This window comes from Metopolophium dirhodum, chromosome 7 (assembly GCF_019925205.1).
Source record: "Metopolophium dirhodum isolate CAU chromosome 7, ASM1992520v1, whole genome shotgun sequence".
Lineage (NCBI taxonomy): Eukaryota > Metazoa > Arthropoda > Insecta > Hemiptera > Aphididae > Metopolophium > Metopolophium dirhodum.
The window spans coordinates 27,623,440-27,629,175 of record NC_083566.1 but is presented as its reverse complement, the minus strand read 5'-3'; positions in this window follow the sequence as shown (position 1 = coordinate 27,629,175).

Here is a 5,736-nt window from a genome sequence, read left to right as displayed (position 1 = left end):
AGCAACCACGCTAGAAATGATAACAGATATCTTTTGAAGAGGACGCCGCGGCAAAAACTGTTTTGCGCGGGTCAACTATGCTACCTCTGTATTTATAGAAGATTTACAAAAAATTCACAACGCATAGTGGAGAACTTTGTCTGTATCGCAGCGTTTTTATTATCTGGATAACATAAATACAATTAAAGTTATTAGTTTGAGAACATGAGATTTCTTTTAGTTTAATTATTAAAAATTATTGGTAAGTGCTATCAAAAAAACAAAAACGCTACGACACAGATAAAGTTCTTCCTTATGTGTTGTAGAATTTTGGTAATTCTACTATAAATTCAGAGGGAGAATAGTTGTCCCGCGCAAAACAGTTTTTACTATGTTGTGCATTTGTAAGACGGTGACAACGCAGCGGGTGTAGCGTCCTCTTAAGACTAACACTGGCATTTGTTGTCTCCATCCTGCATCTTACTAGCGCGTATAGTAAATTTATGCTCAGAAGGTCACGTTTAGCTTCGTTAGTTTATAAATTGGAGTGAATCGACCTATTTTTAAAATTGTTGGTAAGAACACTATCTGCGTTTGTATGTAGGTTTTTTTACGATTATTCAGTTTTTAAGTATGTTATGAGCATTTTTAATTTACGCTATATTATATACGTAAAACTTGCTAAAAAGTTGAACAATCGTAAAAAACCCACATACAAACACAGCTAATGTCCTTACCATCAAATTTCATGATAGGTCGATTATTTACTCTAGTTTTTAAAGTAACGATGCTAAACATGATCTGCTGATCATGAATTTGCTGTTACGCGCTTGTAAGACGGAGATAACTGATAAGTGATAACAAATGGCGGTGTTACGTCCCCTTAATGTTGGGGATCTAGGTTAAATTTAATTAAATTTTAGATTCTGAGCGGAGAAATGTAATGTATTTATTATACAATGATGATAATTTTTAATTTTTTTTGTGTCTCATCGCCTTTAGGACAGTAAAAATGCTTAGATTTTCTTCAACAGTATCTTTTCTGATAGGAAAGTGAATCTGGTTGGTACATTGGTACCTAAAATCCCTAACAGTTGTCAAAAGCGCAGGGAAAAACAAAATACAAATTAAGAGAAACGGGAATTTTAGATTCTGAGCGAAGCGATGAATGTATTGATTTTACAATGATGTGTGTTTTTTTATTTTTTTTATTTTTGTGTCTGTCATCACCTTTTAGGACAGTAAAAGTGCTTGGGTTTTCTTCAACAGTAACTTTTCTGATAGGCAAGTGAATCTAGTTGGTACTTTAGGGGGTAAAAAGTAAAATTTCCCAGTAGTTTTCAAAAGCGACGTGAAAAACAATAGAAAAATTAAGGAAAAACGGGAATTTTTATGCAAAATCTGTTTTCGAGAAAATCGATTTTGGTTTTTGGTGTAACTCTAAAACAAATGACCAAAGGGACATGAAAGTCATGAATGTTTATATAAGCATTTTCTATACACCATAAAATTTTCCAAATATTTTGACTCTTTTTGAGTTGCTTACGGACATTGTCAGTTTTCAATTTTTTTAGTTTTTTTTTCTATAAATATCAATAAAATTTTATCTGTTGAGTATAAAAGCTTGAAAATTTAATAGAAGGCTCCTAGGTTATTGTTTCAAAGGCAGATGAAAAAAAATAAAAATCCTTAGTCACAGTTTTTATTTATAAGCATTTAAAGTTCAAATTTTGACAAAATACGGAAAAATCACGAAAATTAGCAAATTATTTTGAGTTGAGAATTCATAAAAATTTTTCTTTTTAAATCTAAGATTTTAAAATGTAATATAAGATTACTCATAAGTTTGTCTACCTTTATCAAAAAAAAAATGTCTACAAGAAATTTAAATTAAATTTTTATGAGCGTCTGAAATTTATATTTTTACAACATTTGATATTCACTTGATTTCTCATGTAACAATTTTCTTATTTTATTGTAATTGAAAAACGAATGACTGTAGATACTTGAAAATTTCACTGAATGTTTATATTAGCATTTTGTATACACCATAAAATTTTGAAAATATTTTGACTATTTTTAAAACAAATGAACATACATTTTTACTGGTTGTTTATATTACTAATTTCTAATACACGATAAGATTTTCAAAATAATTTGATTTGTTTTAAACTGTTTACGGACTTTTTCAATTTCCAATTTTTTAAATTTTGTCAATATAATATTAATTTGTTGAATATAAAATTTTGATAATTTATAACAAGGCTTCTGATCCGTTGTTACAATGACAGTTGAGAAACATTAAAAATATATTGTTACAATCTTTTTAAGCATTTAAAGTTCAAATTTTGTCCTTGTGTATTAAATTTAAAATTTAATAATTATTTTGTAAACATTTATAAAATGTTCAACTTTTATTGAGTTGAGTATAGTCAAATACTATATATGTCATATTATATAGTATTTGTTATAGTTCTTACTTATTTGTGTAACATTAATCATAATTCATAATAATATTATATTATAAATATACGAAATAACTTAGAACACAGGAGAATGACACTTTTCATTATCTATCGCAGAATGCAGTACGGGCCTACGGCCTATAAAATATGTTAGCGCGTTTAAATTGTTTCCTTATAGTTTATAATTTGTTATAACTTATAAAACAAATAAATAGTTAAATTGTGTTGTTAAAAAATTGTTATGTTTTTTAAGATTTTAAATGTTTTAATGTTTCTATACCTTCTATTAATACCTATTGTATAATAATTAATAATACTAAACACATAATAAGACCTAGATATGTATTTAAAAAAAAAAACAAAAAAATACTTAACATGATATTGATGATCTAGGTCTTCCAGTTTTAAGGTGTTCTACTTCTAGTTCAAATCAGCCAGAGTTAAAAAGTCCTAAAGAGGACGCTACCAATGCGTTTGTCGTCTCCGTTGTACAAACGTACGGGTACGACATAGCAAATGTTCGTTTATTAGTTTAGTGTGCAGTTAGTTTTGATATTAGAGTGAATTGACCTATATCTATACTTTTGGGTAAGAACATTATCTGTGCTTAACCGTCGGCGATTTATAAATATTTTAATTATCAAGCAAGAAATGGGTATGTGAAATATCAAAAATCAAAAATGCTCATATCTCGCTTGGAAATTAAAATATCGAATAAAAGCCAACGCTTAAGCAGAGATTATGTTCTTACTTAAAAGATTGTTAATCGGACAATTCACTCTAATATCAAAACTAACAGCACACTGTTGAAACTAGAGACCGAAAATTTGGTATTCGTACGTTTGTCAGACGGAGACAGTAAATGCATGGTAGAGTCCTCTTACTTTATATTCACGAATAAAAATTAATTGTAATGGCATTATTGATTTAGGAAACTTAGGAAAAAAAGTCCAAGAAAAAAAGGTGGATAAGTGGATGTCGATCTGCTGTACAGTAGGTTACAAGTGGGTCACTGTAATGGATGGTGTTAAATTTGAATTCAATGATATAATATCATTGTATAAGAAAAACGATTCTTAGCGAAAACGGTCAGTCAGCCTATGATATTACCAAGTATATTTGATGATATTATTGTGAATAAAGTAATTTATATATAACCTATTTACGTGGGGAGCCTTGTTTTAAATTTTCAATCCTTAGCCATAAAAGTTAAACATTTTATGTTATTTGCTTATAAATAAAACTAAATAAACTTAATACTAGGTAATAGGTACCTATATATGTTTAAATGTGTAAGTTTTTACCGGGAACCAATAAATTCGGATGGTAATCAGTCAAAATGTAAAAAACCAATTTTATATAATACAAAGATAATTGATGATTTAATATTTTAAAATGTCATTAGGTACCTACTCATAATACTCCAATAATATGAAATAAAATATTGGATAAAATGCTAATTAAATCACGCAAATTATAAGATAATATTTTATTTTCTAATAAAATTAGCTCAAATATTAAATTATAAAATTGGCTCGTAAAATTAATTCAACGTAGAGACGCTGTAATAATAGTAAATTAATTACCTACTTTAATAGCAATAATATCATAAAATAAACTTCACAAACATTAAATGTTATAGTCAAATAATATATTAAAGTTGATTATAATATATATTATTATTTTTTTTTATATATCATAGCTTTCAACACAAATCAAAAGTTTAGCTATGTGGTGGAAACTGGAAAAAGGGTGGGGCAATTCCGGCCCAGGAGAATACCAAAGTACCCGCCTACTTACTCATTTACCAATTGTATTACTATATTCATCGATACAACCTTTGAACAGCTTATGTTTACCATAGTTTACACGTTGATAATACTCCAAGACCTAAGTACCTATATACAACACAATAGTGTATTATAAACTAGTGAACTATTAATGTTAAAATATTTTTATATTTAATTAAAAATGTTATTCAATAATAGTGTGCTTTTAGACTTGAGTATTTTTATAATTTCATTATTATCTATTTCGTATAGAACATCTTTTTCTACTGCCATGAGCTAAAAGCTAACAAAGAGCTAAAAAATGTACATGAGCTTCTATATAGAACACTTTATGTACTACAAAACAAAATCTGTGTGATTTATATAATAAATATTACCTTTATATGATTTCTAAAAAATTTTTATTTGCTTGCAATTTTATGAGTTAATATATTTGAGCTAATTTTATTAGAAAATATTTGAACTCATTTTTATTAAAAATTAAGTATTATCTACAAATCTATGTATAATAATTGTATTATTTTACATTTCAACATTTTATTTATAAAAAGGTTTTACCTACTAAATTTTTAAAATTGGATGTTTTGTCTGTGGATATTTTGACCTAGATTAAATTCGGATATGTGCAGTTTTGTATATCGGGAACCAATTCGGGTGTCAATTTTTAGGTATGGGATAATCCGATAATGGGAACCAATTCGGATGCAGTCTACTGAATAATATCAGAAAAATACGACCGAGGACTATAATATCTGCTAAGAATATGAAAATAAAAAAAAAATGTTTAAATTTATTCAACAAACGAGTACGAGAGTTCATGTTCATGATAAATATTAAATACCTACCAAAAACGGGATTTACCATAACCGAATACTGGCACGTTATCATCGCGTTTTTAATCGAATATTAAAATTATATTTTTAATAATTCCCCACAATCTGAGCGATAGAAGTAATAATAGTAATTTATTATCATACAAGTATACAACTATCCGAAAAATTTGAGTGCAACACACTCACTCAAATACACAATATTGTACAACGCACATTGACATATTTTGTATCGTATCGTCGAGTTCACGGAAAGCGCACGTGCGCCAGTCGCCGGCGGTACCACGCGTGTCGTTGACCGTTGCGGAAAAAAAAACCCGCGAACGGGTTGACCGTCTCGCGGTGGGGGCCGTAGCGCCGTGGCGGGGCTCTACTCTGCGATAGATATCGCGAAACAAGCGCGGCGCGCGGGGTCGTCGTTGAATTTTTGAAAAATCGCTAGCGCGGTGAACGGCGGGTGGTCGGCACTCGGCCGGTAAAGTTGTAATGACTGTTCTCGTTTCCTACAGCGTTGCGGACAGACGAAAAAGTACTAACACTTTATTATGATAAAATAATATTAATTATTATTATTATTCGAAAAACAATTGGCGGTGAACGCGAGACGGTTGATAAAAAACCTCATCGGCGCGCGCACGTCAAGTTGCGCCGCCGCACGCCGGACCGGACTCG